Source organism: Lepidothrix coronata, unplaced genomic scaffold (genome assembly GCF_001604755.1).
Source record: "Lepidothrix coronata isolate B3197 unplaced genomic scaffold, Lepidothrix_coronata-1.0 Scaffold32, whole genome shotgun sequence".
Lineage (NCBI taxonomy): Eukaryota > Metazoa > Chordata > Aves > Passeriformes > Pipridae > Lepidothrix > Lepidothrix coronata.
Genome location: NW_016690212.1, coordinates 414866 through 439219, shown reverse-complemented (window position 1 = coordinate 439219; position 24354 = coordinate 414866).

The following is a 24354-nucleotide window of genomic DNA, read 5'->3' as shown; positions in this document are numbered from 1 at the left end:
ATACAAATAGTTCTTTGATAGAAGAATATGAAAGAGGAATAATAATTTGATGACTGAACTTGAAATACATAAGGAAAAAATTACAGTATTGAGTTAGTACTATGCTCAGCAGAGATTAAAAGGTAAAGCGTGTTTCACAGCAAGAAAAATTCTACTATGTATCTGAAAGGTTACAAATGTGATTAACTGTGGCAGGTCGCATGTGCTCCACTCATAAATCTCACACCTGGTAATGCATTAGGGATGGCAGGTGTAAACATGATTAAAAAAATGCAATTTCATAACACCATACAAGATTAAGACAAGAAAATTAAATTGGGATTTGGAAGCTTTGAAAAGGTGTTGTTTTTATTATTATTATTATTATTATTATTATTATTATTATTATTATTATTATTATTATTATTATTATTGTTACTACTACTCTTAATGATGTGGCTGATTTTTAGACTCAAAGTCATCAACATTTATGAATATTTAGGGTAAAGACCTCAGAAGTATTTCTAATGGTGTCTTGCAGGTTACTGGTATCCATATGTACCCAACATATGTGCTCTGGAAAAAGATCACTTACTACACATTATAGCATATGTCACCTTGGCAAGGAGTGGTCTCCATACCAAACTCTTTAAATACAATCTTCTCATTTGTATGCTAAACATGATTTAGGTGAAATATTATAAAATAAAGCAAAAAAGAGCTTAATTTACCACATCCTAAATAAGATTTTACGAAGTGTACACTTAAAACTCTTCATACTTTTAACAGAATTCTGCTTCATTTTCACCTGCGTATGAATTTGCTACTCTAGGTGTGTTTCCAGAGTCCCAATAAACACAGTGATTCTTCACTGTCTAGAAGGCAAAGGTATTGATATCAAACACCACACACACTCACACACATCCCGCCTGCCCCATCAGATAGTTTTTATAAGGAACACTGCTACAGCATCTGGTGTGTTGGAAATAAATAGAATATTGTATAGACATTAAGAGCTAATTGCACAATATAAAAATGATATTTTCTAAAAGGAAGCTTTGCTTCATTGTTTAAAAAGAATTACCACTTTTTCCCTTTCATTCGTTCTCTTTCAGATTTACATTACTTCTTTGCTCTACACTTTCTTCTTTTCTCCCATGGCATGTTCTTCTCTTCCTTTTACTTCTTTAATCTCCTCAATTCACTACAGTTTTATCTTTAAGTAACCCTTTGTCCACATTGCAGTGTGCTGTCTCTGTGGTAATTAGCCGTCTTTCTCTGTCTTACGTAATAAATGGTCGGTAGCAGTAGAGCATTAATATATTGAGTATTACTCAAATATTTAAGAGAATAGTGTTATTAACACATCAATTTCTACTTGGAAGAAAAATTTATGGACTATTTAATTATAAGAAAGGAAGACTCTCTAATTTCTAAAGAAATATTTCACTAGACCACTTGGTCTCCCATAGTTTTGAGCTGTTTCACTTAAAGCCATGGTTTGGTTTAGCTGCCAAACCCAGAAGGTAACTCACTTGCAGGTGAACTGTTGGTGGACTTACACCATCAGTGTTGGCATCCTGTCAAACACGTTGGTTTCGTCGTGTCTACAAAAGCTTACTAATACATGTTTCAAGTATTACAAAATCCTTTGCAGTCATTCTGATGGTCAAAGATAATTACAACATTGGGCCTTGGGGTCTGTGGGTGTGGGTGTGTGTCTGTGTGAGTGTGTCTGAGTCTTTTTCAGTATAATAAAGTTATTACCAAACAGATGGCAAAAAATATGTCTACCTTTCCATTTGTGATTCCTTCCTCCTTCTTGTAGACTGATCTTGTCTGTTAGGTAGTGAAAGTAATATAATTGCATTAATAGTCAGTAGCCTTAATAAATGCATTGATTACTCCTATTTTCTCACATTTTAACCTACTGTTATCCTGTCTCCTACACCTTAGGAATGGCTGAAGTGTCTGGGGATGGCATGGCTTAAGTCAGAGGACAAGATTATGATTTAGCAGTAGAAACATGCCACTTTCCACACTAACAGGCAGATCCCTGCTATGTATGTAGACAAAGAATTATTTTCAGTTTCTGTCATTGATATTTAAAAGACAAACACTATGAAGGTAAATGTTAAGACCAATCATTATTACTAGAGTAAGTTATGATTTATGAACACAGACAATGATTATGTATTTACATGTTCAAGATGAATACAGCAAAGGCTAAGACATAACTTCGAGTTGTCTAGTTCAAATAACAGTACTTCATCTGTCTGGTTCAACTCCTTGGAAAAAAAACACATTAAAATTCCAACTATTTTTCTTTTTAAAATCTTTTATAAATGAATGTCTTCAAAACTACAAAAATAAGGACCATATATTTCTATCATTACCTTACAGAGAAAAGCTTTAGAAAGGTCAATCATTAAAAAATGTTTGGCACCCCTAGCACATTTATTACTCACTACAGTGGACAAATAAGATAATCTTAAATTATTAATAATGGAAAAGATACAATCTAAGAGTCAATAGATGACACATTACTTAAATTCTGCAATTACAAGTTATTAAAACAACCATCGTTAATTCTAAAGACAGGAATTTACATGAATCTTTTAAAATTAAAATAATTTTCTAAGTTTCCACCACTCTGCATTCAGATCTGAATTCATTAAAAGAAAAAAGATAAATTATTCACATAGAAAAATAGTGTATGTGCCTAAACTATTGTGGACATAGAAAATTGTCATCGAAGTGAATCTTCAGTTGTGTTTTCATTTTCAGCAAATGTTTACTGGTAAAAAATTAATCCTCATTATTTTTCCTTGAAGAAATGCTTTCATTCCAAATATCATTTGTCTTGTTTTCTTTTTCTTCTAAAATTAAATTCTAAGATAAAGATAAGCTAATGTAATAATTCATAAAATTTTTCAGCAACTATTTCAAGAGGCAGATCTTCAATGCGTTATTTCTCTGAATATTTTAATTAGCTTCATGAAATTATTTGTCCACCTTAAAGTCTGTTTCATATTACTATGAAAATGCAGTGCTGGAATACTTTTTTAATTTATGTTTTATTCTTTCATTTATCTCAGCCATGTTTTTCTCATTAATTTCTACATTAATTATTTTTCTCTTTTCCTTCTTTTCCAGTAACCACCTACAAAATTCTCTAAAAATAATTTTTTTTCTTCCCTATGTTATTTATTGCTTATGTTCAGGGTTGAAACTAGATGGGGATTGGAACTAGGTGATCTTTAAGGTCCTTTCCAACTCAAAGCATTCTATGTTGTTCATGGAACAACACATTTTGACTTCATTAAGAGGAAGGCAAGACATCTGATGGGAGGATGGTCATTTCATTAACATTCAGCAGGGGTAACTACTGAAGTATCACAGTCACCTTGGATGATTCATTTAGGAAGAGCTAGAAGTGGACATTTCCCATATATGATTCATATCATGGGTGGGTTGAGTTCCTGCTGCTCTTAAATTATTTTTTTTCTTCTCTGATTACATGGTGAATCAAAGGCAGGAAACTTCTTAACAACAGTATTTTGGTTACGTAGCTGAAATTATGAGGGAAAAAGATGAAGCCATTTGCCGACAGAAAGCAATACACAGTATTTCAACTTTTATAAAGTGCCAATGAATACAGGGAGAAAGAAAATCAGGCCTTCATTTTTTCTTTCCTTATGATTCCTCTAAGACTGGAGGAGCAGCTTAACAACCTTCTTTAAATAACAGACTAGTTTCTAAAATGAGCATTTTTATTTTTGCTATTCCGTGCGTATTTAATATAGATGTATTCACCTCAGTCATATCAGTATCTTTAGATGTGTATATTGGTATGAAAAGTGATAATAAGGCAGAAGATTTGTTGTCAGAAAATAGAGAGGAAGGAAACGTACTGTTGAACAATTCTTTGGTTGGATAAGTTGTAAAATAGCCCTCATTATTCTGTCTCTTTGAGCCCTGAACACACAGCTTGCATTTTAAGAAGATATGAGCCCTAGTCTGTTTATTTGTCACAATTTTAAAATAGAAACATTTCTAGATTTCTCAAGCTTCCATCTCCAGATGCAAGTTTTCACTCACAGTTTACTTCACCGTTTACATGTAGGTTATGCATCTAAATGTTACCTCTAGTCCAAGAGGCTTGTCTCTAGCTCACCCACTCTTGGATATGCTATGTATGGTGCTTAACAACTATCTCTTGGTAGATCAAAATTTGTATCCTCACAGATCCACCCATCAGGAACCTCCCTAAGGAAGGGCCAAGGCTGGGCAAAGCTGTGGGGAGCTACAGACCAGCCCTGCTATGGTGTCATCTGTGGCCCTGCAGGGCTGAAATGTTCTTCTGGGACATGGGCTGGATGGGGGGAGCCCTGGGGAAAAGGTGGGGCTAGTGAGGCTTATTCATGCCTTCAAGGTCTTGACAACTGTAGGTAAACTCTGCACCGCAGAGGTCAGTCTGCTCTGGGCTGTGATGGATCACAATGGGTTCAGAATTAAACCCTCAGAGATTATCCTGAAAGAAACTGCATAGCTTACTCAGCAATAATTATGTCACAAAGGTAAGAAAATTTAAAATATAAAGTGGTTGCTCAAAATAGACAAAAATATTGGCCTGTTTGAACTTTCACTGGGAGTTCCAGACTCACGCTTCTTCAGCTGTCCTTTGCTGACAGGAGGTCCCAGAAGGCCAGATGCCCTAAATCCCTTTTGCAAGCACTGTGCCCACTCACCAGGGTGTTTATCTCCATGAATATGAGGCTACATATAAATGCCTGTTTCTGGTTTACTCATAAAGTGTGGAAAGATAGAATTTCCTTTTAATACTCTCTTTATGGAGTCATGTTTCTTGCTCACTCCCTTGAACTACTTCTATGCAAAGATGTGGATTTATCAAATGTGATAATTTATCCATCTTTCTAAGACTAATGTATATTTCAGTTTACAATCCTATCAATTTTTATGAGCTCAGTTAGGTTTTATCTAAAATGACACATTGAAATCAATCCAGATATATAATCCACTGTTGTAGAAGTGCTTTATAAAAATGCCCCAGTATGGTGCTGCTTTACCTGAAATAAGCTTTGACCACTTACAGCTCCTGAATATGTGAGATGCTATCAAAAAAGAATTTTGAATATGTTAGCAGATTTATACTTGCTTCTTTTCTATTTGGCTAATTATTTTATACAATTTCCAACGTTATGCCAAATGTATATGGTGCATCTCTACAACTTTAGTTACCATTATATTTTGTCTTTTCATTTAATGAGTATGGTACACAGCTTTTGAAACCCCTCTTAGGATGTTTTATAAACCATACAATTAATGGTTAATTTTTCCTAGAATGGCACTTGTGCACAAACATTTGAATTCCATTTGAGTCAAGTAGCAGACACTTCATCCAAAAAGACACTAAGATATAAAGTGCAACTTCAAAACGGCAATAAAAGTTCCCTTTACTGTTGCACGTACTGTCTGAAATTCAAAAGTTCAGCAGACAAAACTTCCAGCTAACTCTTTAAGGTCCATCAGAGACCCCTGTTGCAATAACATTTCAGTATATATCCATTGATTTTTTAGCATCAAATTCACCAATATGTTTGCGGCACACATCACTATCCAGTGACATCAAGACATGGTGTCTCTTAGTGGGTAGAAAGTTGTGATCCTCTTATTTTTCTCATTATTTCTGTTCTATGTTTTTAAAAGCAACAGAATAAAACAAAACACTTCTGCTTCTGAAGTATGTTCTTTCTGATCCTGTGCTTATTTGCTTTGTCTTGTATCTATGCTTGCATAATTCAATATAAGACCTTCAGCCTACAAGCAAAATCTTTTCACCCAAATTCTTCAACTACATAAAACTTTTTCAAGCCACTTAACATGTCAAGGTAGTTCCTGATAGTTGTTAGTGTCTAATCACACTAAGCTATCAAAGAAGTATATTAGTAGCATGTGTTAACTTAGAAGTTAAATATTCTCAAAAATGCAACATAATCCTACAGAAGCATGGTGTTTTCTTAAGGATGACAAAAGATTTATAAAAATAAAGGTCAGTGAATAAGTACTGTGTAGACTTCATGCTCATTCACTCTTTCCCTCATTAAGGACTGTAAAAAATATCAGCCTAACAGATTAAATTCAATACCTTTATGATGGAACTGATTTTCCATTGCAAAATATACAGAGACTATAACATTTACAAAGTAAATATATAAATTCTATGGCAATTTCATAACATGTTTTTCCATGGTGGGATCAGGAATATGTGTAGAATTGTTCAGTACATCCAAAAACTGGTATATGAATTCTCTTCTATATCCTAAAACAACAACAGAATCTTTTTCAAAGACTTGGTTGTTTCTGCCCCTCAGTGTAGCAGTGTTCCACAGACCTACTGGTTTCTGTCTTGTTGAAAGAGTTAAAAGATATAATGCCAAATCCTGAAAAGTCCTGACTTCTTCCAGCCTCTGGCTGTGCAAGGACAATTACGAGGAAGAGGGCAACAGCTCACCTTAGCCAGCTTCTATGTAAAGGTGCAAAAATACAGACACAAAGCACAACCACGTGCTGAATTATATGAAAGTCTTTGGCTACATTGTGGCTAGGTAAATTCTGGAACTGATTTACTGTTTTACAGTATTTACCTCTTCAACAATTTATTTTGGGAAGAAGACTGTAGATTCAGTGTTCTGAAAGGCTTGAGAACTTTTAATTATTCCGGCTTCCTACAGATACGATTGAGTGCTAGCAGCTTCTTTCAATATTCATTGTCAGTCCTCAGAAGGTAAGGACAATCTAGCCATGACAAAGGACTGTAAGGTTTAGGCTCCATTTGTTTCCTTTCTTGTTTTTCTTGTAATTTTTCCTTCCTATCACCTCTCCCCTCACAAGGGTCACATTATTTATCATTCCAGGGTTTTTTTCTCTGAAAACTACTCAGAAGTGGAGAAGTGAAGTGGAGAATTTACTGGGTTTTAATATATGTATGTGCATTTGCTGTGCTCCCAGAGTTTTAGTTATAGGAAAATAAGAATGTAAAATAATCAATATGTAATTTCCTACTCACCGGCTTTATGCTATTTCTTTGCTTTTCTTCTGCTTCTAAAATGTAAATTATATGTGAAGGCTTCTAATGGTAAGCTTATGTCTATTTTCATTTCAGTTTGTTTATCTCTGCTGTCTTGTAATTTTCTTTGGGGTTTTGGGTCTGGGTGTTTTGTTGGTTTCTTTCCCATTTATATTTCTTTAATGTTAAGCCATTATAATACTTTCCTTCTGATCAATATAAATTAGGAGTCCCTATTACACTGACATGCAATAGAAAGCTTCACATTTTAATTTTCCCCTGGCAAAAAAATACCCTCCCCTCATAAATTGTTTATTTTCTCCCTGACATAATCTCAGTGACATGTGTTCTTAGTGGAAACCTATTTGTGGAGTTATTATTATTTTACAAATGTGATTCCTGGTGTCATTGCTACAAATGACAAAAGTGCCCCCTGCTAAAAAAAAAAATAGTGGCAAGTAGTTTTTATTTTTGGTGATACATCCCGTATTCTGTATTGTACACATTTCCAGAGCAGTTTTCTGCACACTGTGATGGGGTAGTATTGGATCACACCTTGTGCATTTTGCACATGCCCTCATCAGTGTGAACAAAGCACACTGATGCAATAAGCAACCCTTTTTGAAGGTGTCTGTTTACACTGTACCTTGCTGTTTTCTGTGGTTTTCTTGCTTATAGATTTTTATACAGTGTTGAACTGTTGCTACTCTTTATGAAACAAGCAACAATACTGAAACTCTTGTCACATCGACCTTACCAAGTAAACCCAAGAAACTAACTTATTCAGAACTTTTTCTTGAGAGCAAAAAAAAAAAAATCTGTCCACCAGTCTTCCTTAGTACACAAACAGTTCTTCTAAACTTTGAATAAATTACGAATTGAGATACAAACCTCAACATAAATAGTTGAGAAAGGCAAAACGTAGATATAGTCCAAAGAGTCCAATGCAAGAAATGTGAATTTAAGTCATCAGCTCTGCTTTAATAAAGTATTTCTGCCCTCTTATAATGTAAAAATACTTGGAAGTCTAAGGACAGGCTCAAAAGGTGATATTATTCTGAAATTAAGACTCTTATGACTCTGTTCAATCATCAAAACATAGATTCCAGCTGCTATAGAGGAGTATGAGCCAGTCAGAGGGCTTGTTTCATGTTTACCACACATATGCAGATTTTTCAGATCAATTTAGTTCAGCTTCTACTGTTTATGATGGGATCTTAGGGACCTGTGTTGTGTAGACACACACAAAAAAACATATATCAATTCTTAATGCTGAGTCAGACCCCTGTAATTTCATGGCAGTGCTGCTACAGGCTTAACTGTTACTTGATCAAAAGTGGCATTTGGATGACCCCTGTAGGTTCAGGATGCCACCAATCCAAGCTGCATACATGAGAGATCACAGAAACAAGTCTCCTGGAAAAGCGATTTTATAGTCAGAGAGGACCTAATTCACTTTCCTGACACAGGCACTTATATTTGTGAACATGTGGGATACCTAAAATATCCACAAAAGGGGCATACCCAAAAGAGTCGCTGGGGGGAGATACACGGCCTTCTGCTGTGGCCACTGGAAGCAAACTGGCAAAGGCCAGTCTCAAATGTCAGTCAAAAATTGCTTGTAGGAAAGTGAATTAAAATGTAAGCAATATCCCACGGGTAGTGCACACAACAGAAGACAGCAATGAGATAATTACAGTCAAAACAGAAGTACAAATTCACAGCATCACAGTTGTTAGTGTTTAGCCGTACTATGACATGCATGAGCTTTAAGAGCAAGGCTATCGCAGAACTTCTCAAGAGCATGAAAAATAACATAAAAAAATATGTTTCCTGAGTGCATGCAGTTCCCACTTTCACTTTGCAGTTTTAATGCCAAAACTGCACAGAAGAGTTGTTAAAGTATCTGGTTTTTTGGACTAGCCCACACTCCATACATCATAAATTTTGCTTTATTTGGGAATTTTTCACTTCAGTTAAAAATAGACTAGGATCCCATAATTCAGGAAGTCTATTGGAACATCAACAAACTCTGGGAAGAGTGGACAGAGCTCCTCTGTATGCAGCCTGAAGAATTCCCTAGGCTAACGAATTGTTCTTTGCAGACAAATGACTGTGTGAACATGCAGATACCAGTTTCCTACATTTTGATTCACAGTCTGTATATAGAAACACAAAGCTCAAAACAAGCTCAAAACTGATACCAGTGGTCTGAACATGTCTAATTAGCACTGATAGTACAACATTTTACTACAAAATCAATGGCTGATGTAGTCTCCAGCTTCTATGCAATCAGTAGGTAACTAGAACATTTACCCAGGAAGTCAGAATGTTGAGGTGTTTGAACTCCCAAAGCAGCAAAGCTATAACCAGCCCTTGTAGCACAGGAGTTAGAGGTAAAATCAACTCAGAAGATTATGGGCTTCTTTGAAATGTAAATTAGATGGAAAATATGAGCTGGAATACAGGTGTTCCTCTTCCTAATGCCCTAAAATCATTAAATATTATTCCTGAGAAATTTGCTCACTGAATCATTTTGAAGCTGCTTCTTGTGGGGAAAAAATAAATCTGTGCTCTTCTACCTTATTATAATTGCAAAGAAAATTAGCATCCAATGCTAAGGAAATTATTAATATGTCTTCTAGAATATTAAAGCTGAAAACTTTAGTGGAAAAAGTAGTATTTTACTAATGTTGATAAACCTATCCCACTTTGTCTATATGCTTTCCCTTCTCTTTAGTTTCAATCCTTTTTCTGTCTTCTTATCCTTAGCAAAAATGACAATTGAACTCCAATGCATGGCCTCTATCAATAGTCTAGGTATCTAAAAATTGGACATCAGACCAGCATGCATAACAGAAACAGCCTCAAGGCATTCAAAGGGGACAGAGGGGCCATGTGCCCATGTTCCCTTCTACTCGGCATCTCTGTGATCATCTTTATAAGCTCAGCTTCTCTTGATATATCAGCACCAGCACAATAATAATAATCATTCCTGGGCAAAGGGGCATGGTGATAATTCCATTTGGTGGGTTGCATGCAATGGCATATAGATAACTTTTTATCAAGATGGTCCTCTATGGATTTAGTGCTCCTCGGCTGTACTTCCCTCTTGTTTGTCCTCCCACAAAAGCTCCCAGATCCAAAGAGGAACAAAAGTTTTGGCTACCCCTCAGGGCATGCACTTCATTACTCCTCGGGATTCCTAAGAAATGCATAAAGTGCGCTTAGAAAAAATAAAGAGCAAAATTTAATTCTCAAAATCTCAGCTGGTGTGAGGTCAAAGTCACACAAACAACTTTTGCATATGAAGTGTGGAGCATTCAACAGAGCTCCTGGTTGCACTATCATGCATGCAAAGCCTTTCATAGTCAAATCCTTCTAGGCTCCACTGCACATGCATATCATGATTTTTAATGTGCAAGCAGGGTACAAATGCTTGTAATGTTCATGTTCCCAGAGCACTTGGGGAATTTTAATGAATACATGTATAATTCATTTAAAAGGAGATAACTGGCATGTGGCATACCAAGAACTGTGACCTGTTCCATCGATGTTAATGATAACAGCCTCAGCCAACTGCTGTGATGAACCTCCTTGAACCTTACAGTAGCTCATATATTTTCCTCTTGCTATAAATGTTTTATTTTACCTGATACAGTAATGAAATTGTCAAGATAATGAACAGAGTAATCATTTCACACAAATGGCTAACTTTAATTAAAAATCACAGTGTTGACTGCTAAAATATGGGGGTAACAGACCATTGATCAGATTACTGAGCACTGATAATTGAGATGTGGTTACAGATGCAAAGGCCTGTGAACTCTACCTTATCAAAGGACATAATGTTTGCTGTCTGTAAGCAGTAGTCTCAACACATCATTAGCCCATATATATGTAATTCTTTACTCAGCTGTTAAATCTGCAAGGGCAAATATTACCTGTTATACCACCTCCAATGTAACAGTTGGAATTAATGAGGCAACTTCTAAGGTGAGGAATGTCAGTGTTCTAAGAATGTGGTTTCCGAGAGCAGTGAAAGAGTACTTGTTCTGCACAGTATTACTGATGAGCAGAAGCTCTTCTATCTTATGGTACCTAAGCAAGTAGCACTAACAGAGGAAAATGGAAGTTGGCTTCTGAAGAATGTCCCAAACCTCTACTGTTCTAAATGTAGTGATCAGTTTTATGTCTTGCTATTTTCTATTGTCATAATTTTCATCATAGTCATAAGTTTATAAACTCATCGCATATCATAATGACAGAGCTGGATATTCCTTCTGACAAGTTCAGGGGTTTTCAATTAGAATAACCATTGATTCGCATTCTCTGTTTCTGTTTTGAAAGTGTACAGAAAAAGAGAAATAATCAAATTTGTCTTACAAATCAAAATTATGAAAGTGATGTTGAAAGATCTGATAAGGTCCAGAACAGTTTTCAGCTGCGGATACATGTCTGGTCATTGTGGACTTGTGAAATGCCAAGATCTTATGAAACTTACCCCTGATGCTGTCTTCTCAAAACTCTCTTTTGTTTACTACTGGCAAAGGAATCATGCCCTTTCCTTCCAAGTCTCTTTGTTAACTTTTCACTAGATTATTACACTAATCTGCTTCTGCCTTTAAGTCACATTTGAAAGTCACACAGCTTTTGCAGCAAGACACAGTGTATGTGAGCTCTCTTCTTTGTATCACTTGCCAGCTTACTGTCAGATAAAAACTAGCGTTTGAAATTTCCATGTAAAATTCTACATTGTATAATGCTTTAGCAAAATTTGTCTTAGGGATAGATCTCTGAATCAGTTTAAAAGGTCTTTTGGAACTCGTCTCAAAACATGTGACAATTCGCACCTCGGTCTACTATGGTACTATGAATAGTTTGGTTTGCTGTTAATAAAAATTTGAAAACTGTGAAAGGGACCCTATCTGATGGTATGTATAGAAGTACGTTAAGTTCTAAATAAAGCATATTGTATTTGTTAATCAAACCATTGTTTCTCAGCAGTTACATTACAGTGAAAAGCAGGGTGAGTGCACCCCACTTGTTTTAGAAATTTATTGATAGAATTTGTTTGCTTGTCTTTTTTGTATTGAAGAAGGTTGATTGTTTAAAAATTTATCACAAAGAAAATTCAATATCCAGCAGTACAAGTAGAAAGTTGAAGGAAGAACCTCTATTGGATGCTGCCTGTCAGACCTATTTTGACACTGGCTGCTTTCAGTCATTTTGAGTCATAAATTTTCCTAAGATTACAACTTAAAGGCTGCTTGACAGTTCTACATTCAGAGTCAATAGGCCTTAGGTTTTTCAGAGTTTGAGATTTGAGAAGACAAAGGAGGAAGCTATTTCAAAGTAGTATGAGACTAAGTTTTAACATCTTGCATTACTGCACAAAGCAGTAATAAAATTTTTGCCCAGTCATATTCCAAAACACTACTGCAAATCTCTCTACTCTAGAATAATTGATGTGGACTACATAGGTTCATTCCAAACTCTGAAAGGGTATGGTCAGGCATCAAATGTATTTACACATAATTTCTCTTGGTCAGTCTGTATTTCTGTAGGACAGTCCCTACTGACTGTTTTCTTAAGAAACAGCCCTCCTGACATTTAAATCTACCCTTCTATCAAACTCGTAATTGATTTGAGAAATCATACCAGGAGTTCAGGATACAACATGCTATTTATTCATACAATCAGAGATAACAGGCAAATATGGAAACTGGACAGTACTGAACAAGTGGTTCTACCAGGACCCATCAATGACCTTAAGAGAGAGATGGCCAGTAACCCCTTTACACTGCCTGTGCTCCTACAGAAGCAGAGCCAAACAGAGACAACAGTAAAAATGAACAGTTTTCACGAGTGAAACTTAATGGTTGACCTCCTTTAAAGCCATGCCTCATATTCTCATGTGAAAAAAAAAAATCCTAAAAAGCTAAGGATGCCTAAATGTAACTTTTTATGCTTAACAAGCTAAAGAAGTGTTTAACTACCAGATCCTTCCATTTGTATGGCCATGGAAAAGAACATATGCTTGACAGCTGCAATGACATGAATTCATTTAGTTGCCCTCACGTTGTAACAACATTCAGTCATTATCAGTCAAGATCTGTCTGCATAAATGACCTAAAGATAAAAGGTTTCATATATATTACTTATTAGAAATCTTCTGGGTTTTTTTGTTTGTTTGTTTGCTTTGGATTTCTTTTTTAATTAAATAATAAAAGTAGTTTTAGTTAAGCAAATAAAGACTTAAAACACATTTCAAGGTAGATAAATAATGAATCGAGACCTGCGTAATTTCAGAAGGACTATCTCTGATAGAAAATCAACATTTGCATACCTTTGAGTTTAAATAAACTGGACTATGAGAGCTGAATTTTAACTAACCTCATGCTTAGGTTATACAATATGTAAAATACAGTAGAAGCACAGTATGAGACGAAAAAGCTAGAAAGATAGTGCCTTGGGATGTCTCTAATAATAGGCTTTGTGCTACCTTTTTGTCTTTTCTAGAGTATTCATTATGTATAAAGTATACCTTAAGAAGCTTCCATTACTGTATATATGACCAGCAATAATGACGGTTATTACATATATAGCAGTTAATATCTTCAAAAAGCAGAGATATTTGCAGGTTGGGTTTGGTTTTTTTTAAAAAATACCTATCTCTCTCCTTGAAATGAACTATGATACTAATATTAAGCATGATAACATGATATTCATACTTTTAATGAATTTTATTACTACTTAATAAAAGTTATTAATTCAACTTTAAAAACTCAGACCCTAGAGCAACTCATAAAAGCAAATCAATTCATTTTAAGTGGCAAAACTGAAATTTGTTTCAAGGGGAAAACTGGATGGGAGCAAAGACAAAACACTGAATTATGCCTACAAGAGACTTTTATCATAAATGTCTGTCACATATTGTACACACTTTCTCCCTTGGGCACTGTGACCAAGTAAGCTTCCTTTTTCCAAGCACATTAACATCATCATCATCATCAACTTTGTTAACGCAAAGATATTTTTCTGAGTCTCATTTTGTGTATGTGAATACCAGTTTATCTCTTCTGAGCCTAAATTTATACAGCTTGAAGGGAAGAACTTATTCCCAGAAGAAGTAAGTGTTTATTTTTCTAATGTTTGTTAATGGTATTATTATAATGGCAACTTGAGAATATTTCCTTATTATAGCCCACTAAATATCTGTATTCATTTATACAATAATGAAACACTCAGTGTAAGTTAATATAAAACTAACTGGTTTTTATGTAACAAATATTCATGACATAAATTTCCCCATAATTTTCAAAAAAAAAGCACTGTTAGCATCTGTCAGTCAGCAGAAATTCTCAGATTCCAATTATGTGTGTTATACTTTTTCTTTTAATGTAACTGTTCTCTCCCTTTAGTTAGTGCAACTATAGCTACTTTTAAATATGGGGAAGACCAACTATGTCAACATTTACTAATAAGTGCGCAAGAACACGTTGTGCCCAGAACTGTTCCGTTAGTCATCACATCCTGTAAGAAAGGAAAACGAAACACAAAGTACAGGTTAATATTAGCCATCTATATTTTACAAGATCATTAATTAAATCAGTGGAAGTATTCATGTTCTAGTCTTGTTCTTGATAACACAGATGTTTTTCCACGCTTTTTCACACTCTTCATGTCACATTTTTAAGTAACACTAGCCTGCCAATAAAATTTATATGATTTTCAGTTCTCATGGATCTTCATTTACTAAACAATCAAACTGTGTAATCTTCATTGACTTCTGTTCTGTTTTCATCTCACAGTAACCCAATGTCAGTTGTTCAACACTGTTAGTTTTCAAGCGCTACAAAGTCTAACAGGCTGTCAAAACCATGCTGTCATCATATTGGGAAAGAGATTGTGAGTAAGCATGAGAAGGGGGTCGTTTTAAACTATTCATGTCAACTGATTTTAGCAAGAGAATCACACACTTTGAGTCCACCCCAGCTGAGGTTCCAGTGGTCCTCCCATGTTAACAGAGCCACTGTATCCACTGCTAGTGGATTTTCACGCACAAAACCTGGAGCTGGCTGCAAGGTGAAGGTGGCTCTTCTGGTTTAGAAGTCACATACTTATTCAATAAAAAAGACTTCATTACTAATTCCACTGCTAGGTTGTGATTACAAGCTCTGCAGTACCTATAGTGGAGTTTCCAAGCAGAGTCTCTACCAGGCATCCTCACTGGGGAATTAAATTATACTATCGCCAAAAACTCACTTTTATTCAGAATATGACATACAGAATACATTTTTTAACCTATTAAATGTATTTACAAAATTATCATTTAAGTAATTCAGATGTTAAAGCTACATATTAACTTTTCCTGTTTGAACTTAATATACTCATGGCCTCTGGAAATAAATGAAAGAAAACAAAACCAATTTCTTCAGAAGTACTTTGCATTTCAAATTCTAGCTTTACTCATTCCCCTGCTTCAGCGTTGGGTCCCTTCTGTAGGAGACATGAACTTCTCCAAGGTGAGTCCTTCCCACAGGCTGCAGTTCTTCACAAACTGCTCCATCATGGGTGCCTTCCATGAGATCACAAGTCCTGCCAGCAAACCTGCTCCAGCATGGGCTCCTCTCTCCATGGGCTCACAGGTCCTGCCAGGACCCTGCTCCAGCACGGGCTTCCCACAGGGTCACAGCCTCCTTATCCACTTGCTCCAGCATGGGCTACTCCACGGGCTGCAGAAGGATGTTTGCCTGTCCTGATTCTGGCCAGGATAGGGTTACTTTTTCCAACAGCCAGCAGGGACACGGCCAAGATCCTGTGGTTATTCTATACCACCTCATGACCAAAGGTGTTTGGGTGCCTTGCAGGGTGTGCCGTCCTGTGGCACCTCGGGGTGAGCAATCTCGTGTGAATCCTTCGCCCATCTTGTACACTACACTTGGTGTAGTTGTTGTTACTGTTCATTTTCTCTTTTTATTGCCTCAATCCCTTTTTGTGCCTCCAGTTCTCCTCCCCATCCGGCTGTAAAGGAGGGAGTGTGGGGGACCAGACTGAACAGTGAGAGAGCAACTCCTGGCCTGAGGATTCAGTGGGAACACTTAATTGGGAATACCAGTCCTAAAGCGCAACACCGCTCCACCGTGGACATTCATGGGCTACAGTCTGATTCATCGTGGGCTTCACCACAGGCTGCAGGGGAATCTCTGCTCCAGAGCCTGGAGCACCTCATTCCCCTCCTTCACTGGCCTGGGTGTCTGCAGGGCTGTTTGTCTCACATATTCTCACTCCTTTCTTCTCTGGCTACAATTACTTCTGCATAATAGCCTTTTCTTTCCTTATTAACTATGTTATCCCAGAGGCAATACCACCATCCCTGATGGTCTTGACCTTCGCCAGCAGTGGGTCTGTCTTGGAGCCAGACGGCATTGGACATGAAGGGAGCTCCTGGAAGCATCTTAGAGAAGCCACCACCGTAACCCTCTGCTACTAAAACCTTGCCACTCAAAGCTAATACAATTTTAAATATTTTTTTCATCAAGTGCTACTGAATTATACTTATGACTAAAAAGAATAATAGTTTTCCTAAATAAATTTAGAGTTCACTACCTATGCATGACACATGATGGAAAGAGTATACCCAACTTTTAAGCAACCAAAAAAATAGCTATTTTGCTCATATTTCAGAGTAATTTAACATATCATATGCTGTAAAAAAGGCGATATCTTTGACATTTATAAAATATCCATACTATAATACACACAACTTATTCTTTATTACCTATTAAAAAAATTTATTTGCTATAAATAAACCTCTTGGAAGAAAATGAGACTGCTTTTTCAATATGTTCAACATACTGCTAGTGTTAATGTAGCATCTGAGTAAAAGTAGTCAAGTTTTTTCTATCTTTGGTCACTTACACTTCTGCACAATGCAAGGTGGTGCTAAATTTATTGACTGCTAATAGAGTTCAGTCCATTATATTTTACCTGACACAATTTTCCTCTGATATCATAAGAAGAAAGGAAAGGCAAGCTCAGTATTTCTGATTTTGCTTTGTTTCAGGAATTCATAAAAATGGAAACACAGGAAAAAGTAGTTTTTGAAAGTTTAATGCTATTGCAAAAATACAGTTATTTAATCAATTACACTAAACACTAGATAACATCTAAAACGTTCCCCAGGGCCATTCAACTCACTTTGTTGACTGTTCTCTCAGCAAATTCAGGAATACCTTTCTGAGACAGACATAATCCTCTAACATTCTCAAAGTGCATTGAAGCCACTCTAAAAGAGTGCAATTTTTTGTCTGGAGTTTAACCTCATCTTTTGAAAAACAAAACCAAAAAAAAGATCAAAGACAAGACCATAGCTCTGAATCAGTCTTTTCTTATCTCACCCTCAGACCTTGTCAGCTGATCACCTACATTTGTGTTTCTCAGATCCCTTAATTGAAGGAGATCAATGCTACTCATTTAGCCTTGGACCTCCTGAAGAGACAGATTGATCCCTTGGATCTCTGGAAACGTTTCTCACATTCAAAAATTTTGAAACTATTTATCTCAAGAGATAAAGCTACTTAAAATTAACGTTTGGGGTTTTAATTAGGAGGGAATATTTGGATCTGTTACAAATTCATCTGCTTTGGGTCAGATACATAATCACAGAAAACAATTAAAAGATTAACATTTTCTCCAGCTAATGATCTAATCTACAATATATGAAGCTATTCTTTATTTATAGTCTAAATTAATTTCTTTTTTGGTATTCTATTGTAGAAAGGCTAAAAGATCAAAAAAGGAGATGGGTTCCCTTTGTGGTTTAGTGTCATTAATATTGGTAGTCTTCATGCATTCCTAGATCCTCTTTGTTTCATGATATGAAATTATTATAAACAATTTTTTCAAAGGTTTGTGCTTTGTGATGGGCTTATCATAGATTTGTTAACTAGATCTATCAAAAACAAGCTATTCAGAAACTAGGAGTTCCATCTGAAATCAAGATACCGTGCATGTTTGTGGGGTTTTTTTTCATTAGTACAATTAATATGGCATGAGAAGCAATTTGAGATGCCTGAGGAAGTATGCTTAATAAATGTCAGGTATTAATACTGCTTTATTAACTATGTAAATTCAGACATATTAGAAATGTTACCATTAATGTCATTTTGGGCTTCAAGAATTATCCACAGCTTTTACAAGCAGTCCATGTCATTAGGAAAAGTTGAAATAAGTGCTCAGGCACACATTGTCATATGTCTTCCCTAGTAGTCTAAATATTTTGCAGTTTTACTGTATTTTCTGTATTATGTATGTGCCATAGGTGACCTTTGGTGAAAGCAGCAGCTGCATGCTGTTTGCAAACCCATATTACTTGACAAACCATTTGTTCTCTAAATTTGCATATATATCTACGCATATATAGCAGTATGTAAGTAAACATTAATAACTTTTCATTTTGCTTCAGAACAGCTATATATCACTATATATCTAGAGATATATTGATGCCAGTGTGTTTACATAGTACATTAAAACAACTATATCACGTCATGTTTATGACAACTATATCATAAACTTCGAATTAGTCACCTAATTAATTGACAGGAATATATGAAACAACCTCTGCTTGAATAACCATTTCAACAAACCCACAGATGAATTATAAGACACTGAAAAAAGGATGCAGTCAAAAGAATTAATCATATTTTTATTTTCCCAGTTAACAGTGAATTCTCAGTTTTGTTGGCACTACAATAGAAAGATTTAGACATCTGTATTGGGTCTGGATGCGCTGGAGTTCATTTCCCCATGATAGCCTTCACAGTGCCGTGCTTTCAGTTGGTAGCCAGAAGGGTGTTGATAGCACACTGGTGTTTTGGCTGCTGCTGAGCAGGGCAGCACAGCATCAGTGCTGTAACATTCCTTCCTCAATTGAGGGCAAGATCCTGGGAGGGGACCCAAGTAGACCAGCTGACCCAAACTGACCAAAGGGATATTCCATGCCATATGATGTCAGCTCAGATATAAAAGCTAAGGCATGGAGCGGGAAGGTGGGCATTCACCGTCTCCAGTGGCTGCCTGCTGAGGAACCATCACACGTGCTGAAGCCCTGTTCTTAGAGGTGGGTAACCATCACTGCTCATGGGAAGTAGGGAATGAACAATATTATGTTTTGCTTTACTTTTGTGTGCACAAGCTTCTGCTTTGCTTCTGCTTTAATAAACTGCCTTATCCCAAACCACGAGTTGTTTTCCACCTTACTCTCTCCCCTGTCTGACTGGAAAGAGGAATGATAGAGCAGCTGGGTGGGCACCTGGTATCCAGCCAAGGTCAACCCATCACAACATCTATCACTACTAACGGGTTTTTCAGTGCCACCACTTTAGATTATTCTTTTAACACTCTGATTGCTGTGAAGCTAATAGCTACCAACTATATTTGACCCAAAATACCAGCCCCTTGGAAGACATCCATCTTATTTAATGAACTGTTTTCTCATATAGTGAGAATTAACATTTCTAAACCTGTAGATATATAATTATGTGTTTAAAATGGCTGAAAGTTAAGAATACAATAACAAATGTGTAACATTGCACATATTGGAGCCACTACAAACATTGGTTTTTTCTTGAATTCCACCCAAAAGAGTGTATACAGCTTACAGAAATACTGAAGCAAAAGCCTAAACACTTTGAGAATCATACTCATAATTAATTATGCTACTACATCTGCGAGCATAAGAGGTAAACTTACTCAAAAAGACTTTATGAAAGCACCATAAATTTTAAACACGCTGTGTTGCAAATTGTTCCAATATTCATGAATATGACTATCCATTTTTTATTTCTTCAGAATTAAGGATCAAGAATAGTTCCAGTAGCAAAGCAGAAATCTCTAGATTGAAAATTAGTAGATATTAAGGTAACACCATTCATTCGACCAAAATAGCTTCTCGCAGCTCATCCCAAATAACCTCACATGTCCCAGGTACTGAGGAAAACAATAAAAGAGAAAGTTTCGGAAGATTTTAGCACAATGACATCCAGTAGAAGCTATGCATTTACAAGCTATACAATGACTCCGATTTCTAGGAGATGTCATCTCTTCACGGTGCTCATAATACCAAGTTATATCTCCTGTAGAGAACTGTAGTCTTTCTACTCTATGAGTCACTGTGATGCACTGCAGAAGTCTCTAGACAAAGAATACTTTGGAGGTATGTCTGGCTAAGAATCCTACAATGAGTAGTTGATTGTTGACAAAATATCTCAAAAATTATAGATCCAACAAATCAATACACTTATACTTGTTTTTTCTGCTGAAAACTTCTAGTTTTATGTGCTATTTTTGACAAAAAAGTCTCTATAAAAAACAACTATTGCAAAGAAAAGAAAAATAATTTTAATCTGCATTTTATATCAGAAAAGTAAAAGGAAGCATAAAGGTTGCAAAAACGATTTTAGGTCTTTTTTTCTGACAGCCTGAGCTTAAGCACATATGTCCAAGCATTTTAACAGACCATGTCCTCAAAGACAGAGGAAGGTTTATTGGGAAAGTTGACTCAGTGCAGCCTTCAGAATGAGCAGAAATGGAACATTTCTAGGCAACTGAAATTTGTCCCAAACAAAGGAACCTGAATTTGTTTGCAGTAACTAAAATTCACCAGCTACCTATTGATCCTGGCTAGTTTTAATGAATGAAGGAAAAACACTTGCAAAAGCGCATTACCAACATGGATTAGGAAAGCCTCATCCTTATTAAGCTGTGTAAACGAGTAATACATAGGCATAGCACTACCACTGAAGAAAAATAAGATTTCAGATGTGGTTTCTAACCGCAGAAGAAAAAAGTTACCAGCACTGCCTTAAGACAGGGAGAGGTCTCAGAGTAGAAGCCTTCTCTATGAATATGGTGTCAGAAGGTCCTTGACATTATGACTCCTCTGCTAAAGTGCCTTTTTCAGTGACTTTGTTATTACAGTTGCCAGTGCCAGATACAGAACAGTCAGCTGAATGACTGTCAGGAGTCATTAGAGTTAGGAGAATGTGATATTCTTCATTAAAGTTCAGTCATAATTGTCACTTCATACCACACCAGTTGCAAAGAACATTGTGTTTGAATGGGCTGTTACAGTGACCCTAGAAGAGAAAATTGCTAATTCTTATACAATCAAGTTGCTAGAAAGATTATACATGGGAACATGGCTCAAAAAAAAACATTCAAAGATATCAGAAGTCCCCAGATTTTCTAATGATTTCTCTGGAACAAGGAAAAGAGTAAAGCAGGCCAAAGAAGCAGTAAATAAATTTAGGTGTAAAAGCTGGCATGGCCAGGCAAAACTCAAGAAAATGCTCACTGAAGGATTACACATCGCAACACAATTTCAAATGTTATTATGGTATCTATGAGAAGGAAAGATAAAATGCATTAAAGTCATGAGATAACATTTTCAAGATGCCTCAAGGAATATTCAAGAGGGTTTACTTATCCTGGAGACTTTAATTTCCATAAACTCCTTTTGTAGGCAACGTGTGAGAGCAGTCTCTCTAGAAGGCAATTCAGAATGGTTAAGTTAGCTCTTGCTTTGAAAGCACTTTGGGAGCCCAGAATATTGGGAGCAATGCAGAAACAACAATAGAGTCATATGGTTTTTTTGAAACACTTTTTTATGAAAAACATTCCTTTATGTAAAGATAAGGAAACATTTTTCTGAACTGATTTTTCAGGTTTATTTTTAATTTGATTAAAAAATAATACTGAATCTCTTGTGGGGTATATGGTGGGAAAACCCGTTCTTTTGGTAGGTCAAAGAAAGAGTGAAGTATTAACATAACTTTTCATTCTTAAACTAATGATATTACATATTAGAGAGAACATACTACCACTTCCATAGTTTTGTTATTGGCTAAGTACCACGGTATGGATAAAAGTTTGGCAGGATTTTTGCCTCTATTCTATCAGAAGCCACTGAAAGTTTAATAAGTATCAGCTGAGGAGCATGAAAAAAGAATTTTTGTTTCTTTATGATTACACTGTTTTCTTTCTTTGATTCTTTCTGGTACACAAGCAGTTGTAGTATAATTTGAATCATGAGAAATTTTCATTGCCACAATTTTAAATGGTGAGGAAGGCAACATGTAAACGTGTAAGTTCACAATCATTTGATTTTTATGATATGTTTGTACAAAAATGATAGTTAGGAGACAGTTTTATCTGTATAAATAATGAGAATGACAGTAGTATCTTCCTCACCAAAATGGAAAGGTAGTAAAAGTGGATTTGGGAAATACAAAGCCCTCCAGTATTAGTGGGACTCCAGTTGCTCAGAATGTTCTCAAAAAATTTACTCTTTCCATCCCTGTTTCAGTGTTGATGTTCTTATTTTGATAGATGTGTATGTATTATGTACAAAGATAAATTGAAATATATTTAGCTCTAGTGTTAAAATGCTCAGAACTGTTTGTTGGTGAATTACAGTTTCCTTCTTGTTTCCAATAGTATTTATTTACTCTAGATATAACTGATATATATCTGTGTTAAGCAATAAATACCAGAATGAAAATTATTATATACATTCAAAATGGTACCACAACGTAATTTCCATATTCCATAATTTGCTTCAGTTATTATTTAGTGTAAGAGTTTGGGTTCTACAGGATGTACTAACAGCATGATTCAAACACAAGACTTTGTGCTAAAGCACTTGTGTTACAACATTTTGATGTGGTTTCCATGAAATGTCTAAGGATTAAACATTTCAGTCTTATTCTTATAAAAGTCATTAGCTACAGAAAGCTGAACTGTAGTCTGGTTGCACTCAATGTCAATTTAGAAGTCATTTGCTTCCAGTAGAATCACTGGAAGGTAATCAATATGAAGGTAAAGGCAGAGCTGTTAGTATCTCTTTATTAGGTCAAATACTTTGTGCAAAGAAGAATTTAAAGTCCAATATTAAATACTTAGAAAGGCTACCCATTTTTGTGTGGTTGCCATCTGTAAATATGGTAAAAATATTGCAATGATACGCACTTAAGTCTGTAAAAAACAATGGAAAAAAATGTGGAGGAATTTCTGTCATTATCGTATTGCTTGTATATTTATTTTTCAACAATGTAATGCATTGTTGAAAAGCCTGTATTGCCAGAGTTATAATAAATAAATATTTATTTTATTTACTTTCTCTCTATAATTTTGTGTGGCATTTCTAAATTTACCTTGACAATATAACTTCCACAATTAAATTCAGAAATTATTCAAACAGCAAAAATATTATGAAGGTTGTTTTTAAAACATATAATGACATTTCCAAGGTTATACTAATAACAACATCTGAATCCCCGGAATCACAAATTAAAATCGTAAATACTGATCACAGCTCAGAAAGCATCTATGTGTTACAGAATATAAAAATTAATAAATATCAAACTCCTGGAAAGAGAAAGACTAAAAGATGCAGACAGGAAATATGCATGTGTCCTATGATAGAAGAAAGGAAGCAAATATCATCAAGTAACTGATTTAGTCCCATTAAATATGAGAAATACAAAAATAATACAAGGAAGTCTAACCTTGTGAATGGAGTGAATAAAGGAAGAGAACTTAAAACACTGATAGAGGATACAACCTATTAAAAAAAAAAAAACAACGAACACAAAGCCACAACAGTTCCATATCTAACAATGAGTAAGATTAAAAAGCTAATGACTCAGCTGATAAAAAATAATATTAACTATTTTACACTAAAAATATTAAAATTTTATAACAGATCCTGATTTTAATCTCAGTTGAAATAGAATAAACTTAAGCCAAATGTATTTATTTGGGAAATAATATATCTTATAAGCAGTATAATTCTTCTTGTTCTAAATATATTTCCAAACTAATTCAAAATTTTCTGAATATTCTAGATGAATAGTTTTATGTCAATATTGTAAAAATTGTTCCTGTGAAGGAGGCAATGTTCTAATCCTGGCCACAGCATTGTGGCTATTCGCTCAGAATATGGGATACCTGAATTCAAATCCCTTCTTGGTTGTGCTGATTTTAATTTCTCCCTTCAAGTATAATGACCTTCGAAAGCATAAAGGCTGAGGTCCAAAATAAACATCCAAGAAAATTAAAATTATATCAGCAGACCGTGCAAGAGTTTACATTCTTTGTGTATAACCTATTAGTCCTCTTGGTATCAGAAATAAATCCATAACTGAAAGTGTCTGTCCCCCTATATAATGCCTTTTGGGTCCTATTAGAGCCATTTCAAATTATTTAAGATTGAGCCAATG